Raw genomic sequence first — 24,252 nt, 5'->3', positions numbered from 1 at the left:
ATCAAAATTTTCTTTTTATAACCAACGTTGACAAAGGAACAATTTTTTTTTTATTTCTCCAACAGTGAACATCTTTCCACAAAAACCTTTTAACCTCCAGCAAACATCAGGATAAAGGCACGATAACAAAATACCTACTAGAAAAGGTATGTTTTCTTTCCCATTTTATTATAACGATACATTATTAATCCATTCTTTTGCAATTATTCCTCCTGTTTCGTCCCTAATTTGAAAAGTAATGGATAGTTTTGAGAAACAATATTAAATTTTTTCTGTAGGAAAAAGCACCATCAGTGATATTTTTGTGTAGGGTAGGGGTACATATCTCTATTTCTACTACAGTAATGTGTTTTAATTAGGACAGTATCATGTAGTACTAGTTATATTGTATGTCTGTTTAATTTTAAAAATACTCAAGTACTACATTTCTACCCACCGTTAATTATCTTTTTTTCGCCTTTTTTCCAGAACAGAAAAGATTTTTTTTTCTCAAAACTAAAAATTTGAGCCAACAAAGAAAAACATCGTCTACCACCTCATCCACAAAAACAAATTCTCAAAATCAAGGTATTTTTTTACAGCACGGATTCTTTACCTTTAAAATATTTGACTAACTATCACATAGGTAAATTTCAAGCAATAATCAATGCAATTATGATTAAATTTTCAAATTTTAGATTTATATTTCATATATAAAGAATGTATTTATCATAAAGGAAATAGTTATGTGCAGCAACTTATATCACATGTGCAATTTTTGTGGAATAATGTTACTAAACACATTTCTCAACATCATTCTGTATTCAAAGTTTTTTCTTTTTTCACTTTTCCAGACATTTATTTACCCATTCCCCAACAAATCACCTCAAAAGTGTCTACACAAACCGACTCAGCAATACCACTGAACAGGAGTCTGCCAGAAAACCAATTCGGAAAAAAAGGTAATTTAGTCAAACATTGTAAGTTGCAACAATTTTTAAAATCTACCATGCTGTAGAGGTAACATTTGTCTTATCCAAAATCTGGAAGGTGCAGCAGTTGGTGTAAGTGTTGGATAGTGTAGGGGTATTAATTTACTATTCTAACTCCAGGAAGATGCAGCAGTAGGGTAAGTGTTGGATAGTGTAGGGGTATTAATTTACTATTCTAACTCCAGGAAGGTGCATCAGTAGGGAAAGTGTGGGATAGTGTAGGGGTATTAATTTACTATTCTAACTCCAGAAAGGTGCATCAGTAGGGTAAGTGTTGGATAGTGTAGGGGTATTAATTTACTATTCTAACTCCAGGAAGGTGCAGCAGTAGGGAAAGTGAGGGATAGTGTAGGGGTATTAATTTACTATTCTAACTCCAGGAAGATGAAGCAGTAGGGAAAGTGTGGGATAGTGTAGGTGTATTAATTTACTATTCTAACTCCAGGAAGGTGCAGCAGTAGGGAAAGTGTTGGATAGTGTAGGAGTAACAATTTACTATTCTAACTCCAGGAAGGTTCCTCAGTAGGGAAAGTGTTGGATAGTGTAGGAGTAACAACTTACTATTCTAACTCCAGGAAGGTTCATCAGTAGGGAAAGTGTGGGATAGTGTAGGGGTATTAATTTACTATTCTCACTCCAGGAAGGTGCATCAGTAGGGAAAGTGTGGGATAGTGTAGGGGTATCAATTTAGTATTCTAACTCCAGGAAGGTGCAGCAGTAGGGTAAGTGTTGGATAGTGTAGGGGTATTAATTTACTATTCTAACTCCAGGAAGGTTCATCAGTAGGGTAAGTGTTGGATAGTGTAGGGGTAAAAATTTACTATTCTAACTCCAGGTAGGTGCATCAGTAGGGAAAGTGTGGGATAGTGTAGGTGTATTAATTTACTGTTCTAACTCCAGAAAGGTGCATCAGTCGGGAAAGTGTTGGATAGTGTAGGGGTATCAATTTACTGTTCTAACTCCTGGAAGGTGCAGCAGTAGGGTAAGTGTTGGATAGTGTAGGGGTATTAATTTACTATTCTAACTCCAGGAAGGTGTATCAGCAGGGAAAGTGTGGGATAGTGTAGGGGTATCAATTTACTATTCTAACTTCAGGAAGGTGCAGCAGTAGGGTAAGTGTTGGATGGTGTAGGGGTATTAATTTACTATTCTAACTCCAGGAAGGTGCATCAGTAGGGAAAGTGTTGGATACTGTAGGGGTATCAATTTACTATTCTAACTCCAGGAAGGTGCATCAGTAGGGAAAGTGTTGGATAGTGTAGGAGTAACAATTTACTATTCTAACTCCAGGAAGGTGTATCAGCAGGGAAAGTGTGGGATAGTGTAGGGGTATCAATTTACTATTCTAACTCCAGGAAGGTGCTACAGTAGGGTAAGTGTTGGATAGTGTAGGGGTATTAATTTACTATTCTAACTCCAGGAAGGTGCATCAGTAGGGAAAGTGTTGGATACTGTAGGGGTTACAATTTACTATTCTAACTCCAGGAAGGTGCATCAGTAGGGTAAGTGTTGGATAGTGTAGGAGTAACAACTTACTATTCTAAATCCAGGAAGGTGAATCAGTAGGGAAAGTGTGGGATAGTGTAGGGGTATTAATTTACTATTCTCACTCCAGGAAGGTGCATCAGTAGGGAAAGTGTGGGATAGTGTAGGGGTATCAATTTAGTATTCTAACTCCAGGAAGGTGCATCAGTAGGGAAAGTTGTGGATAGTGTAGGTGTATCAATTTACTATTCTAACTCCAGGAAGCTGCAGCAGTTGGGTAAGTGTTGTATAGTGTAGGGGTAACAATGTGCTATTCTTACTCCATGAAGATGCATCAGTAGGCAAAAGAAAGCATTGAGTACATGTTATGTTTTGTATACAACTATTATTAAATATCAAGCTAAATGTTTTTTCTTTTCTTTTTTTTTTCAGATAATGTCTAGCCTTGGAGCAGCCAACTTCATTAAATCTAGGAAGGGAAAAAATCTGTTAAACCATGGTGGATACATATATAGTAAGGAAAGAATAAGTTTAACTAGAAATCATTGGAGGTGCGTGCAATACTACACTACCCATTGCAGTGGCAGAGCGGTTACTGTTGATAATTTGGTTGTGAAAACCACAGAACATAACCACTCTGCCTCTGCAATGGATGTAGAAATCAGAGAGACAATTAATGAAATGAAAGCTATTGCAAGCACCTCCAATGATTCTACAGGATCCATTTTAAGGGAGGTTGCACAGCATGTCCCCAGTCATGTTGCTAGCAACATGCCTATAATACCCAATTTGAGAAGAATTATTCAGAGACAAAAGCAGGCAAGTAATATTCAATTGTCTACACCACATACATTTTCTGACATTAGAATTCCTCATGATCTTTCTATTTCTTTTTCTGATGAACCTTTCCTTCTGCATGACAACGAAAACCCTCAGAAACGTATTTTAATTTTTAGTACCCCCCGTAACCTTGCTAAGTTAGAAAGTAGTGAAATTTGGATGATGGATGGGACGTTTAAAAGTACACCCCATCCTTTCACTCAAATTTACACTATACATGCTAAGATTAACAATAGTGTAATTCCTTTAGTGTATAGTTTGCTACCTGATAAGACTTCTGCAACATACACTGAACTTTTATCAGTGATTAAAAGCAAAACATCTGCAAGTCCTCGAAAAATAATAATCGATTTTGAATTGAGCATGATCAATGTGATCACCAAAACGTACACGGATACCCAAATTCAGGGATGTTTTTTCCATTTTTCGCAGGCATTTTGGCGTAAACTACAAAAAACATCCCTAGTTGCAGAATATTCTCGGGATAGCAAATTACAGTTTGAACTAAAAAAATTAACTGCACTTTGTTTTGTTCCTCCCGAAAGTGTGGACGAGTACTACACTGCAATTATAGAATCTGTTTATTATACGAGTAACGAGGAAAAATTGGCACCCATTCTAAATTATTTTGAGGACACATGGATTGGACACCTAAGCAGATCGGGTCGCAGGAGGAAGCCACGATTCCATGTGGAGTGGTGGAACTGCTACACGAGTTGTTTAGAGGGAGAGGCCAAAACAAACAATGCCATTGAGGGGTGGCATAACTCCTTCAATCATACAATAGGAAAACCTCATCCGAACTTCTACTCATTTTTGGAAACTTTGAAGAAGGAGCAAAGTTTCCAAGAAATGAGATTAGCACAAACACTCGCAGGTAGTCTAAACCCACGAGTTACAGTCAAAACAAGGGAAATGTCAGAGAGACTATTGGCAATTCTACAACAGTTTTCGTTGTGTGTGGCTATAGACTACCTCGAAAATCTTTCTAACATTCTTTCTTTTTAAAACAATGAATTTGCTTACTTTCCTGCTTTGCTAAAAATTACAGTAATTACAATGATTTAATTGGCATACAAAGAATTTTGTTTAAAATTTTTTTTTCAAATTAACAAGTCGGGTTTTTTTTCCATTTTTTCAAACAAATCTTCATTTCATCCAACCTAAACCAATGTTGAAAAATTTACTGTTCCATAGTCTTCGAACCTTTTATCATTATCGGTACGCCATTTTCCAAATTATAGAAAAAATCAAAATTAAATTCCGTCAAAACCAATCTCCAAAACTCAATCCGAACTATAAAATAGAAAATCAACCATATTCCTTAATACACATTGCAGCTGAATTTTCATTTGTATTTCAAAATAAGATTGACAAAATATTAAAGTACGCACAATTTTTGTAACAAGAAATGAAGATCGACAGTACATCTTTATCTTCGGAACCGGAGAAATCCACTGTCTAAACCGTAACTTTTTATTTAGAAAGAGTTACATACTTTTTTAAAATAACTAACTTACTTTCAGCGACCCGACATAGGCATGTATTAATGACATTAATGTGGACATGTTTGACAACTTTTATAACATCTATTAGTTTTCCAGCAACCTCCCCTTATTCTTTCCTTACTATATATGTATCCCTTAAATTGGTTTATTCTATAATATAAACATAAAATATTTCCTACCTGGACGCAGATCAGCTTCCTGCTGCTTCCTCCTCCGATGCTCTGCAAAATGGCGTATTACGTCGACGCACACGTCCTTACGTCATCGCGTGCTTCTGTATTTATGGCGGACTACTTTTTTACATTCAACTGTAAATAAATGTTAATATATGTAAATAAAATATTTATTTTTTGTTTAAAAAATAAAACTTACTTTGAAAAAATTATGAAAAATATGTTTATTTTTTTCATGTTTTTTAAATGTAATAAAAATGTGAAATAAATAATTGTTTCCTGTCATTAATTTTAATTAAGTTTTTAAATCTCCAATATTGTAATTTAAAAAAGGTAAAATTACTTAATATGTTCCTTACCTTGGCTCTATTGTCTTTTCCTTTCAAAACTTCCTCTTACTGCACTTTCTGTACTTTCTTTTCTTGTTCCGCGGGCTGTATATGCTGAGGCTGCCAAAATAAATAAAGGACAAACACGCTCATAGACTTCAATGCAAAACCGTGGGAAAGAAATTCAAAAAGTAAGTTATAATTGTTATTTCTGATTTCTAAATTTTCCTTTATGTCCTTTATTAATTTTATAAATATTAAATTTGTATAATTATTACTATAAATATTTTTAAATATTGATATTAATTTTTTAAATATATTATTAATTTATTTTTATAATAAATTAATCAAAAATACACTTCCATTTATTTTTAAAAGGACACTTTCTTTTAAACATATAAATACTCTTGTATTTTCATATGTGATAAAAATACTCTAGTATTTAAAAATAGGTACTCAATCATTTTTCTTTATATTTAAATATTATATACTCTTTATTGTTTAAGAAAACTTATTTTTAAGTAGATAAATACTCAACATTTAAAATAAGTTTTTAGTAAGTATCTATTTCTTATATTTTAAAACACTAAACTAAATGTTCAAGTATTAAAATTTAAAATACTCAAGTATTACTCATTTCTACTTAATAAAATACACATGCATTAATATTTTGATTATCTACTCACTTTTTTGAAAATACTAAACTATTATTTTATCACCAAACAAACCAAACTTTTATACCAGTCACAATACTCAAGTATTATTATTTTTATAAACTACTCACTTATTTCAAATAAATATTGCTTTTTTTTTAAATTTTTAAATACTCAAGTATTTTTTTTACTACTAATCAACCAAACTTTTCTACCAGAAAAAAAAAACAAGTATTATTTTTTTTTTTAACTACTGCCCTTTTTTTAATTAGAAATGCTATATAAAAAAAAAATACTCAAGTATTAATTTTAATTAAACATTTCTACCAGAAAAAATACACAAGTATTATTTTTTTGATTAACTACTGCCCTTTTTTTAATTAGAATTGCTATAATAAAAAAAAACCTCAAGTATTAATTTTAATTTTAATGCTACCCAAGTAATAATATTTAGAAACATATTTTGCAAAAAAAAATGCGTTGTAATAGTATATGCGTTGTAAAAGTACTTACAATATAACATCTTGCGTTGTAAACACATGCATTGTAAATACATGCGTTGTAAAAGCATTTCCACAAAATGCGTTGTAAAGGTATATGCGTTGTAAAGGTACTTACCATATAATAGAACGCGTTGTAAAAGCATGCGTTGTAAAAGTTTTAGCGTTGTAAAAAATGCGTTGTAATAGCACAGCGTTATAAAAGTTGCGTTGTAAAGGTAGTTCCCCTTCGGGGACAGACCAGATGGAAAGCGTCTGTAGAACGAAGAAGGCGTCCCGGAATATACCTGGCCAAACGATCCTTAATATAGCTAGGAGCATGACCATAGAGGGACTTGTGGGCAATACATGGGGCCTTGAATTCAGCGTGTTTTCTAACGGGCAGCCAGTGCAGCTTTAAAAGCAGAGGTGATGCATGAGACCTTCGAGGAAGGCTAAAGACTAACCTAGCAGCATCGTTCTGTGCCACCTGGAGCCGGTTGGTGAGTTTCTGCGGGAGACCTAGGTATAGCGCATTTCCATAGTCAAGGCGAGATAGAATAGTAGCCGAGACTATGGTTTTCATGGTAGAAATGGACAGAATGGGGGCCAGTTTCCTCAATTGTCTCATAATACCCGAGCAAGTGCCCACCACAGAGGAGACTTGATGGCTTAGTGAGAGTTCTGCATCAATCTTTATTCCCAAGCTTTTCACAACTGGAGATGGGCATGGAGGAGTCCCAAGTTCTTTGGGCCAGAACAGGCCACCCCAAGAGTTGTTAATAGATGGGATGACGAGGACCTCCGTTTTATCCGGGTTAATTTTCAGAGAGTTAGCAGTCATCCAGCTAGTTGTGAATCTTAGAATGTTTTGAGCCGTCTCCTGGGCCTGAGCTGAGTTGTCAATCCTCAAAATGAGCTGTGTGTCATCAGCATAGTTAAAAACACGACAGTCAAGATTGGATAAGGCGGCCACTAAAGGTTGCAGGTAGACGTTAAAGAGCAGCGGGGATAGCGCAGATCCCTGTGGAACGCCGCATGGAATGACGGCTATCTTAGAGGAACGGTCGCCAAGCTGCACCCTTTGCGAGCGACCCGAGAGGAAAGATTTTAACCAGTCAAGGGCCGAGCCCCTGAGTCCCAGGTCCAGCAGACGGCTCAGCAGGATGGAATGACTGACCGTATCAAATGCTGCAGAGAGGTCCAATAGCACAAGTGCACTCGGCTCTCTCTTATCAGCATTCAATCTAAGGTCGTCGAGGACGGACACCATGACTAACTCCGTACTATGGTATGCTCTAAAACCTGCCTGACGAGGATGTAGAAGCTTAAATATGTCCAAAAAGCCAGAAAGGTGTTTTAGGACATGTTGCTCCATGACTTTAGCCAGAAAGGGGAGCTGTGAAATAGGCCTATAATTTTTCAAATCAGCCTTATCAGCTCCTGGCTTTTTCAATAGAGGGATAACTCGAGCCTCCTTCAGATTACTTGGCACCTGACCCGTGGCTAGGGAGAAGTTAAGGAGCGAGAGAATCTGGCCTTCCAGAATTGGACGAGCCAACTGGAAGATCCTCGGAGGGCAGGGATCGGCCGGTGAGCCGGATTTGATCTTATTTATCAAGAAGGCCAGCGCTTCTGAGTCCAGGGGCGGGAATTGTGCAAGAAGTTGGGCTGGTGATGTTTGAGACGACACCAGTCCTTGACTAGCATCAGTTGCAGGAAGGCTATTGATCACATGAAGCATGAGCATCCTATATTGGCAGCTGGACACCTAGTTTGCCACTTGCCTTTGGCCTCCAGTTACTGCTTGTTCCAGACTTATCCAGCAGCTTCCTGGGTTTTCCCACTGGTGTTTTGCTGACCGGGTTTTCCTACTCACCGTTCTTCCCACCAACAGAACCCACCAGGTCCTACTGAATGCAGGTGTGACTGCGCACAGGGTGGGCCACTGGCCTGCTGCTGACATGCCAAGGACAAGCCCGTCTGCCTGTCCGTGCCTGGACCGGATGCTTGGCAGTTCGGGCTGGACTGTTCCTAGCAGGCACAGGGTCAAGACTGATTTGCATGTGGCTGGGTCTATATTTGGGTGGCATGGAGAGCAAAAGAATGATGGATTTAACCCAGATCTCTTGACTGGAAGTGAATGATTGATTTGTTCAGCATTCCGTCCATCATGTGTCTGCATAATACTTTTTGCCAAAGTAGGATGGGTATGCTGAGTCGTAGGTCTCTTGCTCACTGTGCAACTGGATTCAAGCTAGCCTGGTTGATGAGGTGTAATAGCTAGGCCTGGGCGGTAAATTCCGTTCCGCTCGCGGAATTTGGGTAATTTCGCGTTCCGCGGAGAACGCGAAATTGCCCAAAAATCTGCGTTCCGCGACTTTGCGAAATTTTTGCTTGTTCGCGTTCTCAATATGCGTGTTCGCGAGATATTTCACCACGAGCACGCAAACAGCGATCGCGAACAGGAAAAAAGTATCGCGAACAAGCAATTCCGCGTGTTCGCGGAATTTCTGCGTGTTCGCGGAGATTTTTTACCATTTCGCGGAGATTTGCATAACGCGATTACGCAAATTCCGCCCACCCCTAGTAATAGCCCGAAACTGGTCCCAGGATGCTTGTTTCAGATCCAGAGAGGACCCGACTTGGCAGTTCGAGCCGGACTGTTCCCATGAGGCACAGGGTCAAGACTGATTTGCATATGGATGGGTCTAAACTGGGGTGAAATGGTTGGCAAAAAACTATGGATTTAACCTAGATTTCTTGACTGGGAGTGAATGTATGATTCATTCTGCATTCCATCCATCATTTGCTTGCATAGCACAGGACCGAACCTGAAGCCACGTCCGTGGAGATAAACTATTGCCAATTTTTACACTCTCGACCCTGGACAGCACAACAAACACTGCCAACGTGCTGACCCACGCTCCACGGTAGGAACTTTCTCCTACAGCCACTACCACTTCACCTGCCACTGCATACACACCAGCCCATTGACTAGCCCAACCCTTAACACATCACAGACACCACTTGCACAAAAACACCAAATTGTATGAGCCTTCTCAACATACGCTCACTGTAGGAGAGTAGGATCTGCACTTATGTTGCCCCCACTTTTTTCTGATGTATACACTGGTTTCTGGCTAAAGTCTGGCTGGGTCCCTTCTAATCAGGGCCCCAGTCTCTCTGTTCTCTCTAAATGACTTGGTGTGCATATTAGATGCACTAGTGATTGGATACTGTGGTACCTTATGAGCCCCTAGTACATGGTACCTTAGGTACCTAGGGCATTGGTACTTCACAGGCCTACCAGGGGCTGCAGCATGTATTATGCCACCCCTGGGAAGCATTCTCAATCTGACACCACAGGCCTGCAACTGCAGCCTGTGTGAGGTAGTGTTAGCACTCCTCACAGAGGTATAGATTCCTATATCTCACCATACACACACATATAAACCTATCAGCCACCCCTATGGCAGGCCCTATCAATCCTGAGGGCAGGGTGCTTGGTTTACTATGGGAGGGGGTGCTTCTGCATGAACAGGACCCCTCTGCAGCTGGCAGAGTCTATTCTCTGCGGCTGTTGTGGATGCGGTTAAACCATATACTCTTAAGTGCATAATAACCTAGCGGTAAATGCTAACTTTGGAATGACTGCATCAAAACATGTCATGTTTGGTGTCAAACAACTTGGAATCATACCCCCACACCAGTAACTGGTGTGGGAGTATGATCTGTATCTACTGTACTTAAACAACACTGGGCTGCCCTCCTGCTGCTGACTGAAACTCGCAGTGGAGGAGGCCCAACAAAAGGCATCCTGTCACAGGGAGGTGTCACCACCTTCCAGACAGGATTTAGTGTATTGGAGCTGTGGGTGCACTCTTAGAGTGCTTTGAAGTCATGCACTGGTGGAGCAGTAGGCTCCTCTGTGCATATGCCAGCTCAAACCAGTTCTTGGGCTACCTGCCACTGCTCTGGCATGAAACTGGACAAAGGGAAGTGGGTGTACCCACCCCCTACCATGACCCTCCTAGAGGAGTGTTCATAGAGCTAGTCCATCCCCTATCTTCACTATAAGATAGCAAGCATTGCCATTGCAAAGCAGATAACCCTGGACGACGCTCTACAACGAAGAATCCTGGCACTTCGATGTTCCACTACCTTTGGAAGACAGAAGAATCTCCCTTGGAGTCAAGGAGTGACTCCCCTGCTTGGCAGGCACCAAAAACCTTAATCAACGGTTGCACACTTTCCCGCTCCCGCCAGAGTTCGAAGTCCCTGCTGCCCCAGAAGTCGATTTCCTGACTTCTCTTTGGCCATTGTGAGTCCCCCGCAACGCTGTGGTGAGTGGACCCCACAAGTGACGAGGAACAGCAATACCCGTGGACACTGCACTATTGTCGAGTGCAAACACTAAACAACATTCTATAAACTTGTGCATTGAACCATTTGTGGCCCAAGTCTCCAGCAGGTTTTGCAGTGAAAATCAGCGGCCTACCCCATCCCGAGTGACAGTGGGCTCCTGTGGAGTATTTCCTGAGGAGGCATCTTTACAATCACATGCCCATTGGCTAGTGGGTCCCCTGAAGACTTTCTCATCAACTAAAAAGGCTCCCCTGGTTGCTCCAGGCCTGCCCTCACTCACCCTTGCTGGGTGAGTCCCTCAGATCTTGCTGGTCTGCACCATCAACTTTCTTCAGTCAACACGAGACTTGCAGTTGCCAAGGCTTGTTGGTTCCAATCCGGTTGCCGATACTGCCATCAGCTGCAGACGTTATGGGACACTCTGAATCCAGCTGTTGGTCATCGTCAATCCTTCCTGGACCTCGTGAGCGAAGAGTCAAAACACCATTGATGACCTAAAATCACGCAACATCTGTGGTCATCCATCTTCCTGGCCACCAGTCACTGGCAAGTGACCTTGAACACTGTCCCTTCAATTTTCAGGTCTTCTGCATCTTGAATCCACCTTCGGATTCCACCAGACACTTCTTCAGTCGACACAAGCAGCAAGTCTTCTTTGGTCTCCATAGAAAAGAGCGACGCGACCCGACACCAAAAGACACCTATGCACCTGGCTTCCCTGGGTGAGGTAACTCATGCACTCCAGTGCCCTAGTGTGTGTTGGCCCTCGAAATACTTACCTTGTAAGTGGCTTGCTTGTTGACTTCCTCGAAGTACCCTAAAACTTTAAAAATCAAACCGCGACTTGCTCCATTGTAATCAATAGGGAACCCACGGCTGTGTTCACACACTGTACGCGTCTCCCGTGGGCCTGTTACTTACCTGCTAACACTGCAGTAGTGAAGCCCCAGCGATTTCCCAGGCCCTAGGCCTTGTCATTTTGCAAGTCGAAATTTTTATACCATTTTTTTAGTATCAGGTCTGGTACGCCCCTAGCCATATTTGTGCTTAATTTATTGTGAAACGTTGACATTTGAATGTGCACCTGGCTTCTATTCTCATAAAGAGATTAGTAGAGTGTGTCTAGTAATAAATACATATATATGTGATATATATACCTGTGTGGTGTCCTTTCATTTGGTAATTCAAGAGATTATAAGGTAAAACAAGCTGCTTTACATTCCTCTGAGACTTAGCCTGAGGGCTGCTCTCCACAGCTACCACTAGGATAGCTTTCTTTAAAAGGTTGTCTTAAACCTATCTACCATAAGAGTCGAATTGGACTGGTGCAAGTTGGCCACTATAACTAGTGACCAGCATATGCCAGGCCAACTTCTCACATTGGTGGGCAGCGTGTGGGATTCCAGCTTGCCATTGTTTTACCAGAAAATCTCTATTTGAATTACTAACTGAAAACCACTAAAGGTACTCAAGGTACATATAAAGTCAAGCTTAGTATCAATAAGTTCTACTGAACTTAGGGCTGTTGGTGAAGGGATAAGCACACCCTTGCTACTGCTCAAGCTAGGTTCAGTAGGCCACAAACTAGTGTAGGTAGTACAACACTGCACAACACTAGAATGTCCTTAAAACGTGGAGCAAGTGGGTCCACCCAATCTCAGTACAAGGACATGGCCTACACTGACCTGAAGGCCATGTGTATTGAAAGACAGCTGAGGGTAGGACGGAGTCCCTCCTCCCAGCACCTGATAAATCTGTTAGTAGCAGATGATCTTAGACTAGCTATAGGAGCTAGTGGATTTGGATCAGGGGGTGGGTCAACCATAGTCTCTGGAGTCTGTGATTGAAGGGCCAGACCCAGAAAGGTCTGAACAGGACAGAGAAATCCTCCCTAAGAGAGCTGACAATGTGGAAGAAAGGCCTAGGTCCCCCTCAAGGGACTCTGAGCATTCATAGCACTCTGGAAGAGAATCTGTCCATTAGAGGAACCCATACTATCCCAGAGAGACCTCAGAGTGGAAGAAAGGCCTGGGCCCCCCTCAAGAGACTCTGAGCATTCATACCACTCTGGAAGAGAATCTGTCCATCAGAGGAACTCATACTATCCCAGAGAGACCTCCTCTGACAGAAGGTTCAAGATGCTCCAGTATGAGGAAGCTAGGCTTGCCCTCAGAACCAAGCAATTTGCCTTAGCTAGAGAAGCCTTTGAGCTCCAGAGAGCTTCTCAGAAAGAGGGGTTAGATACCCCTGGTGGCAGCAACAGTGTTCCTAGAGGCAGAGATTACATTCCAGACCGTAGGAATCTGTCCAAGGTTGTTCCTCCCTACCAGAGTGGGGATGATATCCACAAATGGATAACTGCTATGGAGAGGGCCTGTAAAGTTTAACAGGTCCTCCAGTAACAGTGGGAAGCGATCTTGTGACTCTCCATTTCTGAGACAAGCTCCTCACTTTTAGAGAGGAGGATGCTAATGATTATGATGCCCTGAAGAGGGCTTTGATAGATGGGTTTGGCTTAACCACTGAACAGTACAGGTTGAAGTTCAGAGATACCCAGAAAGCACAGACTCAGGACTGGACTGACTTTGTTGATTGTGCAACCAAGGCACTGGAAGGTTGGCTGGTTGGTAGTAGAGTAACTGATTTTAAGGGATTGTATAATCTTATAATGAGAGAACAGATCCTTAATAATTGCCAAAACCAGTTGTTGCATCAGTACCTGGTGGACTCTGATCTGACCTCTCCCCAAGAATTGGGAAAGAAGGCAGACAAATGGGTCAGAACCAGGCTGAGGCAGAAAACCCAGAAACAAGGGGGTGACACTAAGAAGCAAGATCCTAAAGGCTCAGATAAAGGTGGGGATAAGTCAAAAGACCAGAAGTCTTCACAAGGACCCAAAAATCTGCATCTGGTGGGGATTCACAGTCTACAAAGGGAAAAGGCCAAAATAAGCCCTGGTGCAAATTCTGTAAACAGAAAGGGCACTTGACTTCTGATTGTACCAAGTCCAAAGACCAAACCACCACCACTCCAGCCCCTAAGGCAACTGTTCCCCCTAGTGCAGTCATTGGTGGAGGTGGTAATCAGAATTAGGGTGCAGTATGGTTGACCCTGGGTTCTGATGTGGACTCTGGCCTAGTCAGAGTACCAACACAGGCATTGCTAGTTTGTGAGGGAGACCTTGATATGTCCTTCCTAGTGAGCCCCAGTAATCTGGGCAAGTACAAACAGCAGCCTATCATAAATGGCAAACAGGCTTTGGCATTCACGGACACAGGTGCTAGTGTCACCATGGTGGCAGAGGATCTAGTGGACCCTGCACAGATCATCCTGGGTGAAATGTACCAGGTGACCAATGCAAGCAATGTCAGGACCAACCATCGTCTGGCAGTTGTGAATTTCTCCTGGGGAGGGATAACTGGCCTCAAAAAGGTAGTAGTCAGTGCAGACCTCCCTGTCGAATGTTTGTTGGGCAATGATCTGGAGACTTCAGCCTGGTCTGAAGTGGAATTGTGGACTCATGCTGAGATGTTGGGCATACCAGCAGAGGTATTTGCTGTGACCAGGTCACAAGCCAAAATGCATAACCCTGAACCAGCTCTGGATACTGAAACTATGGACCAGATGCTACCCAAGAGGAGGAGCAGTAGGGTTAAGGCTGGGCCTTCCCCTCTGTCTCAGATCTCAGATTCCCCTCCTGTGGGAGGAGAAGCAGATCCTGAAGAAGGAAATGCCCCAGAGGGACTTGAGTCTGATCAGGTTGAGGTTTTCGGGGCAGGGGGACCTTCAGGGAAGATCTGAGTAAGGAGCAACAGTGCTGCCCCTCTCTTGAACGCCTCAGACAGCAAGCTGCTGCTGAGGCTGCTGGGAGTGCTAGTGGGTCCCATAAACTTTATTGGGATGAGGGGCTCCTATATTCTGAGGCTAGAGATCCTACCCCTGGAGCCACCAGGAGGTTGGTAATACCTCAGAAGTTTAGGGGGCTCCTCTTGACCCTAGCACATGACATCCTATTGGCAGGACACTTGGGCCAAAACAAGGGACAGGCGTGTTCCACATTTTCATTGGCCACACATGTCTGAGGACACCAAGGAGTTTTGTCCCTCCTGTGTCACTTGCCAAGCCAGTGGGAAGTCAGGTGGCACAACAAAGGCCCCCCTGATACCACTACCTGTGGTGGGGGTTCCCTTTGAAAGGGTAGGGATTGACATTGTTGGTCCCCTTGACCCTCCAACTGCATCTGGGCACAGATTTATACTGGTGGTAGTGGATCATGCCACCAGGTATCCAGAAGCTATACCCCTAAGGACTACCACACCTCCTGTGGTAGCAAGAGCCCTCAATGGAATTTTCTCCAGAGTGGGTTTCCCTAAGGAGGTCATCTCTGACAGAGGTACCAACTTTATGTCAGGATATCTAAAAGCAATGTGGAAGGAGTGTGGTGTCAACTACACATTCACTACTCCCTATCACCCACAATGCAATGGGTTAGTTGAGAGATTCAACAAAACCCTAAAGGGAATGATTAAAGGCCTCCCAGAAAAGCTTATGCAAAAATGGGACCTTTTACTTCCCTGCCTTCTGTTTGCATACAGGGAGGTTCCACAGAAGGGGGGTGGCTACAGCCCTTTTGAACTTCTGTTTGGGCACCCTGTTAGAGGACCCTTATGTCTGGTAAAGGAGGGATGGGAGATACCTCTCAAACCTCCCAAACAGGATGTGTGTGGACTATGTACTTGGTCTTCGCTCCTGGATGGCAGAGTACATGAAGAAGGCAAATAAAAACCTTGAGGCTAGCCAAGAATTACAAAAAGCTTGGCATGACCAAAAGGCTGTCCTGACTGTTTACCAGTCAGGCCAGAAAGTGTGGGTGTTGGAGCCTGTGGCCCCAGCAGCTCTCCAGGACAAGTGGAGTGGCCCCCATACAATTGTTGAGAAAAAGGGAGAGGTCGCCTACTTGGTAGATCTTGAAACTCCCAGGAGCCCCCTTAGGGTGCTCCATGTCAACAGACTTAAGCCATATGTGGACAGGGCTGACATGGGCTTGCTCATGACAACTGATGAGGACCAGAAGGAGGAGAGTGACCCTCTCCCTGACCTGCTCTCACAGAACCCTGATGATGGGTCAGTTGATGGTGTTGCTTTGGCAAGCAGCCTCACTGAGCATCAGCCAACTGAAATCAGGCAAGGTCTGCAACAGTTTCGACATATGTTTAGCCTGACCCCAAACCGACTTCCTGGTGCACGCATGAGGTGGACACTGGGGACAGTCTGCCTGTAAAGAGTAAAATCTACAGGCAACCTGACCATGTCAGGGATTGTATCAGGACCGAAGTCCAGAAAATGTTGGAACTAGGTGTTATTGAGCCTTCAGATAGCCCTTGGGCTAGCCCAGTAGTCCTTGTGCCAGAACCTCACACCCAGGGTGGTTAGAAAGAAATGAGGTTTTGTGTTGACTACAGAGGCCTCACTGCAGTCACCAGGACTGATGCCTATCCAATTCCCAGGGCAGATGAACTTATAGACACTTTGGCCTCAGCCAAGTGTCTTAGTACATTTTACCTAACATCTGGCTATTGGCAAATCAAGTTAGCTGATTATGCCAAGGCCAAAACAACATTCTCAACCCCTGGTGGGCACTATCACTTTGTGGTATTGCCCTTTGGTTTGAAAAATGCACCTGCCACTTTTCAGAAGTTGGTGAATAAAGTTCTGACCGGTATGGAAACCTATTGCTCAGCTTATCTGGATGATATTGCTGTCTTTAGTTCCACCTGGCAGGATCACCTGGTCCACCTCAGAAATGTTTTAGAGGCCCTAAAAAAAGCAGGCCTCGCTATCAAGGCCACTAAGTGCCAGATAGTCAGGTTGTGTACCTGGGCCACCTTGTAGGTGGAGGCCAGGTTCAACCATTTCAAAGCAAAATCCAGACAATAATGGAATGGGTAGCTCCAACAACCCAGACACAGGTTAGAGCTTTTTTAGGCCTGACTGGGTACTATAGGAAGTGTGTTAAGGGATATGGATCTATAGTTACCCCCTTAAATGATCTGACCTCTAAGAAAATGCCAAAAATGCCAAAAAAGGTTCAGTGGACAGGAAAGGCATTTTATGACCTCAAGCAGGCACTGTGCACTGCCGCCATCTTGCAGAGTCCAGATTAAAAAAAGAAGTTCATTGTTCAAACAGATGCTTCAGAGCTGGGTGTGGGAGCTGTACTGTCTCAACATAATGATGAAGGTCAAGACCAGCCAGTAGCTTTCATTAGCAGAAGGCTTGATGAATACAGGCCCCAGCTAGGCCCGCAAGTACAAAGGGTTCGCCCTTCTGCGTACAAATACTAGAAGGAAGTTGGCACGGAAACTGCAAATACAAAGACAAAGTTTATTAACCTTCAAAGGTGGTCCTAAAACCTACGCAACACTCTTCAGTATTGCACAGAGTAGTGCTGCAGATCGGAGCATATAAATTCTCTTTACTTCCACGGACAGAGTAATTCCACAGTCATGCGCACATACACTCATCATACGCTAGGGCCCATCACACTAACATTCATTCCATTACTCTATCCACACTGAATATATGAGAGAAACCCTAACAATCTGCGTCTAAAGCGAGGTCAATGCGGACCTAAAGATTTGTCTTGAGTCATGATTTAAAACACTGGAAATACATTTGTAACTCAATAATTGACAAAGAAATAACCACCCAACACTGGAATTCAAACAAAGGTTATCTTTTATCTAAATTAGTTCAAAGAAAGTCAATCAATAGCAAAATCATTATTCTCATAGTTACCTATTCTAGCTAAGTGACATTTGGGACAGGACAGGTCTCTCAGTAAATTCTCCCGAGTCGCCGTCCTCTCAATCAGCGTCAATGCTCTCGAGCATAGGTTCGGGAAGAAGTGGCCTTAGACCCTCTCTAGTCTAACAATATTTAAAGGGAAACTAACAAATTGAAAGTAACAAACAAACTCTAAACGTCCATTGAGCCGTTGAGCAGAGCGAGCAGGAAAGGATGTTGATTCGCAACATTTAGAAAAACTCCGCTCACAAAAATCACAAAAATAAAAACACGGAAGAAGGAAGCTCAAGCTAAAAAATGATACATCCATGAATGCTCTTCCTCGGAATCATAGTGAAGCCACCGCAAGTTTATCAGAGTTCATTGTGACTTTATTCTTCTCCAAGGGCAATTGGCAGCAAGCCTGGAGCTGCTGTCCTCACGGAAACTTTTAATACAGTCAGAGGCCGAGGTCAGGTGGTTTCCAACCATGTTCAGCGAGGCCTCTCGTCAAATTTCAACTACTCGAATGCAGGCTGTAAATATCGGCCATCTTGCATTAGGCCAAAACGGACCATCTTAATGAAAAGAAATACAAAACAACGTTAATACATCGTAATGATTATACAGTGGTAATACCCACTAATACCCTTATGTGTATGCTATTATTTAGCCATCTGCAACACAAAGAAGCATTAAAGCACGTTATTTTAAAGCGCAAACACATAACAAATTGCACTTTAGCCACACATATTTTATTAATTTGCTCACCAACTTAGTTCACATAATATTAAGCAACATAAATGCATCCCCACGTGTAATTCTTTCATTAGTAAAGTTGGTTAATCAGAAACTTTAACATGATTAATAATTAATAATTAATTATCAGTAATTTTAATTATGACATATAAACATAAACTGGAGTTTAAATCTCAATACATTTTCAATAGAAAACCCTGCTCCAGCAGTAGCACAAAGAACTTGTGCACATGGTCCCCTTTTATACACAATAGAGGGGTTTATAAGCAGGTGGATACAACATAAAGCAAGATTTATGACCTTATATGGACATTTTCAGTACATGATCGATATGTGGGCAGAGTTAACAGTTACTTGAAACCCGTAAAAACATATTGGAGCAGGGCCTAATTAGTGACAGATGTGATCAGTTCTGGACATGCGCCAAACGCACAAAGGGGTTATTTATAGACTGTTGCTAGGCAGATCTCAGGAGTGACTGGCGAAGAGGTAGGACTCTTCTCATGCAAAGCACATGGCTTCATGGCCATACAAGATGGCGAACAGCTAAGCAAAATGGAGTCCTAACATTAGTCAATATAAGCAGAAAACATAATTCAGAGATGACGAGCACATGTCTTCAGTGAATGCTTAATCATATCGCTGTTTTATTTACAACATGCTGACCCCTAGAGAGAAACGTTTGTCAGTTATAGAGAGGGAGGCCTTTGCTGTGGTGTGGGCCCTGAAGAAGCTGAGGCCATACTTGTTTGGCACTCACTTCATAGTTCAGACTGATCACAAGCCCCTCCTATGGCTCAAACAGATGAAAGGTGAAAATCCTAAATTGCTCAGGTGGTCAATTTCCCTACAGGGGATGGACTATACAGTGGAACATAGACCTGGGACCCAACATGCCAATGCGGATGGACTCTCAAGGTATTTCCACTTAGAACATGAAGACTCAACTGGTCAAGGTTAGTTTAATGTCCCTGCGTTGGGGGGGTTGTGTAGGAGAGTAGGATCTGCACTTATGTTGCCCCCACATTTTTTCTGATGTATACTGGTTTCTGGCTATAGTCTGGCTGGGACCCTACTAATCAGGGCCCCAGTCTCTCTGTTCTCTCTAAACGACTTGGTGTGCATATTAGATGCACTAGTGATTGGATACTGTGGTACCTTATGAGTTCCTAGTATATGGTACCTTAGGTACCTAGGGCATTGGTACTTCACAGGCCTACCAGGGGCTGCAGCATGTATTATGCCACCCCTGGGAAGCATTCTCAATCTGACACCACAGGCCTGCTACTGCAGCCTGTGTGAGGTAGTGTTAGCACTCCTCACAGAGGTATAGGTTGTCGTACTTTGATATTCGGGACCGCGTAGGGGACAGGGCCCTACCCCTGTCTATCTTGGTATTAGCAAACCGCAAATGGTTAATGCGGTATGTACGAGTGCTTTATATATCGTTCTAGCTATGAATGCACTGTGTACGCGCTATTCTGCTTCACTACGCGGGTTCCATTTTGGAAGCAGTGGCCATCTTGTCATTGCCCTCACATAGGCTATAATGGAGTAAATACGGGCCTCACAGTACATGGGCTTCTCCTCTGACTTCTCTGTGACCTGGGCAGCTGGCTCTGCTGCCCCGGGTCAAACTGGTCTCACGAGCTCCCCTTCCTCCGTCCACCTGTGATTAGCATCAGGGCTTGACCCGTCATAAAACCCTTTCATTCTACACAATCCTCCGGCTAATCTCTTTCACACCTGCTTGTTCCTGCTTTATGACTTGTTTCCCGAAACAGGAGATGCTCATGTTTATTGGGGGCCTATTGATATCAAATGTGGGATCTGAACCTTACTGTATAAATCATTGTGGGCTGGCCGAACTGGAATGTGGGATGGTCATCATGACTCTGCCTTTTCTTTGTAATGTACACTTGTAATGGCCATATCATAAAACCTAGGAATGTATGCTTGAGGCAAGAAAAAGGGTATTTAAGATGAAGTCCGTTCCTATGATTTTCAGCAGTCTCCTGAGAACATACACGCTGTTGTACTTCTAGGATACCTGTAATTGGTCTGCAGCCAATAAACAAATCTTTGACTTCACCCAGAAGACTCTGTGTTTCTGTAGGTCTGGAACAGGGTGAACCCAGAAGTCATAGGGTGTGTGCCCCTGCACCGCTGGGCCTAAAATACCCAGTACTTCAGTTTGGCGCCCAACTCGGGACGATTTCAGCGGTACCAGTCCAAGCCAGAGGTTCGTGAGGAGCTTCGTGTGGAAATTCCGGAGGAAGGCCGCCACTTCATCGACCCCTGCATGTCGACGTGGTCCGAAAGTCTTTTCTGCGAGGTTCTCCGCGTCCCGACGGCTACGAAGGACTGCTGCCCTGATTAATCGACCTGTTTTGGACCCTTGACGAGTTTGAGAGAGCGAAACAATCGAGAGAGTCTTCTGGTGACGTCATCGATCGGCAATATTCAGTTAAGTATAAGTGGAGCGTCTCCCATTTGTTTTTGGTATCCTTCGGGATAGTTTGATTTGGTACTTTGGTAATTTGGAGTTTGCAAACGCCAAAGCCAGAGGACTTGTGTATTCACGAGACTATCGTAATCGATAATCCTTTGACGTTTGGATCTAGACTAGTGAGCGAAGATGCCTGGTTCTGGAATATTTGGTAGATTATTCTGTTTGGGTTGTGGAAAAGATTTCCAGCTAGAGGAATCATGTCCGGTTCCTCCGGTTGGAACTCCAACTTATGAGCTCTATGTAAAACATGGCGTAGGCCCCATTGCATATAACGAAGTGTGGATCCACTACACTAGGAAAGACGGTGTTTTAAAATGGCCCCAAAATGGTAGTTTCGATACCGATATTTTAGATAATTTGGAAATTAAATTGTTTAAGAAGAAAGCCCGGCCGGCGATGTTTGACTCTTTCCGCTTATGGCGAAAGGAAGCCAAACAAAAGGAAATTAAGTTAGCGAAAAAGAATAAAAGAGAGAGAGGTATGACAGTAATGCAAGCAGCTGTACAATTTAAAGACAATGAGGAGGAACAGATGAATGAGCAATTGCACAGACAGCGTAAGTTAGGGATTGACAAATGTTACCCAGCTTTACCACATTCTAAGCAGAATGAGTTAGAAGAAAAGGAGAAAGATCCCCTGATGTCGCATTTGTTGAGTTCGCCACCCCCATATGCTCAAAATGCCATGGCACCTCCCCAGCTTGTGAATATACCCCCTCCAGTCAATATACTGCAAGCCTTGCCGCTACCGCCAGTTGCTTTGCAGCCGGCTCCTATCCCTATAGCGCAGCCCTCTCAAGGGCCGCCAGCTCTGTTCCCGACTGCCCCCGCGCTTCCTGCGACTTTGCCTAATTCAGCAACTGCCTCCCCTGACAGTCTTCTTTGCACCACTCCAGTACCTGTTTCTACATCCTCTTTTCTTCCCTCTGTTTTTCCCCCTGTTTCCGCCTCAACTTCTCCTTCAGCGCGACAGCGTTTAGCTAATGTGGTTACTACATTAATGTCGCCTCTCTTTGAGTCATCTGGTGCGACTCCTGGTTTACAGCGTAAGCAATTGCGTAGTCAATTGCCTAACCCTGATGAGAAAAAGGTAATAGACAGCATGGCGCGTAGATGGATTGTTTTCCCTTCATTGTATGATGTGGAATCAGTTGTCAACGTTTTCCATCAGTGGGATGCCCCAAAACAGAGATATGTGTTCGGGAAAATGTGCGAAATTCTCTGTGAAGAATTGGAAGATAGTGGTAAAAATCCGAGCCCGCAGGAATTGTGTAGAGTGAGGTTTGATTTTGGAACTGGTATAATTGTGGACCGCGAAGTAGATAAAGCCGTTGCAGTTGTATTGTCCTTCAGGAATGATGATTGTCACCAGTCATTGTTTGAACAAGATGTCCTTGTGGGGAAAAAGGTAAAAGCGCGACAATACCCCATGTGAGAAGTTCCCCCGGTATGGAAGGAAGCAGTTGCAGCTGGTGCCGGTATCGCCGCTGTGCCAGCGCATTTCCAGCGTGTTTGGGTGCATGTTCCATGGAAGCGCTCTGAGGTGTTAGCACTTAAGCAGTCCTTACCTGATCCCCGTAAAAACCCAGCAGGTTATTATAAAGAGTTGTCACAGACGGCAGGGTCATGCGTTATGAATCTGGCCGACATAGACATGTTATTTGGTAATGTTGTTCCACAGCCTCTATGGGGATCAATTCGTAATGCAGATCACGATGCAGAACTAGGGGATACATGGGCTAACATCGTTGCTGCTGATGCTAGACAAACTGGTGGCGCGAAACCAGAACCTTTAGTAGCTGAACTGCCTGGTAGAATCATTACGTATATGAAGACAATAATGCCCGCGATGCGCGTAAATTGGGAAAAGTTATCTGCATGCAAGCAGAAGAAAGATGAGACAGTGTCAGACTTCTTTACTAGGTTTGAAGAAACATTTATTGACCACAGTGGGCAGGATATGAGTACTGAGGGTGGCCAACGGTTATTTGTGGATAAGTTTGTGCAGAATTTACTTCCTGACCTGTGTAAAAAGTTGAAAGACTCAGAGAGTTCTTGGGCTGTTTCTTCTTCAGCGTAAATACTGGCTACTGCACAGTATTATGAAAATAGAGATAAGGACGAGAAAGATAGAACAGAGAAGAAAACGAAGGAATTAAAGACAAAAGTCCTTTTACAGCAGGCTTACCCACCACGAGGAGGTCAGAACAATTATAGACAACCCCAAGGTGTCTATCACCAACCCCAACAGTTTCAGAACAACCAGCAAATGAATGGGTATTATCAACCAAGTGTCCCTGTAGGTCCCAACCAATGTTCATACTGCAAAGAGGAAGGTCATTATAAATATAGTTGCCCTAAATTAATGCAGCGGAACGGTAATGCGTATGGCGCAAGAGGTAGGGGTGGTCAGCAAGCTCCTAGAGGCAGAGGGCGTGGAAGTGTTCCCCAGAACGCGCGTCCTCTTCCGCCCCAAAGCGCCATTAATAGCTTTGATCAGCAAGCTAACGCGACTAGTAATACGGCCCAGTATTATAATAATGATTATTATGCAGAGGAGGGCGATACAGAAAATAATGATTATTAGGACAGCCATGGACAGAGAGAGGGAGTTGTTTCAGTGCCAGTGGATCAGAGTGGACCGTATGTTGAGGTGACTACAGCAAATGTAACGGAGCCTTTTCAGCTAGACACTGGTGCTGCAAAGAGTTCAATCATGCATTCAAAACTCCCTGGCGCACCTTTGTCTGGCGATATAAATGTTTCAGTAGGTTTTTCTGGTGCCCCAGTTAGGAACCCGATTTCTAGTCCCATGTCACTCTCTGTTGGACCTTGCGAGCTGAAAGCACCCCTGATTCTGACAACAGGTTGTGGTGAGAATTTACTGGGATTAGATTTGTTGAAAAGATTGCACGCTACACTGTATTGTTCTCCTTCAGGAGTACAACTTACATTAGGCAAGAAAGTGATTTCCCCAATGTACTTGTCTAAAAACACAATGCCGCCTGAATTGTCATCCCTTAGGATGCCCTTTGGGCTACTGGTCCCAATGATGTGGGCCTCTTGGAGATACCGCCATATGTGGTGACTTTAAAGGCTAATGTCAGACTGCCACGTATTCCCCAGTACAAGATCTCTAATGAAGGGCAGAAAGCATTGTTAGACATTGTCAGCGACTTGATTAATAAAGATGTGATTGAGGAGACAAGAGGCAACGTTTGCAATAGTCCGATTTTACCTGTCTTAAAACGAACGGACCCTTCACAGCCACCTGTTTACAGATTTGTGATCGATCTCAGAGAGGTTAATAAGATTGTTGTGTCACAGTTTCCGGTTGTCCCTGATATAACTGCCTTGTTAACGATGATTCCAGCCTCTGCTGCATGGTTT

Source organism: Triturus cristatus, chromosome 2_1 (assembly GCF_964204655.1).
Source record: "Triturus cristatus chromosome 2_1, aTriCri1.1, whole genome shotgun sequence".
Classification (NCBI taxonomy): Eukaryota; Metazoa; Chordata; class Amphibia; order Caudata; family Salamandridae; genus Triturus; species Triturus cristatus.
The sequence above is the reverse complement of the archived record's forward strand: the minus strand, read 5'-3'. Positions refer to the sequence as shown.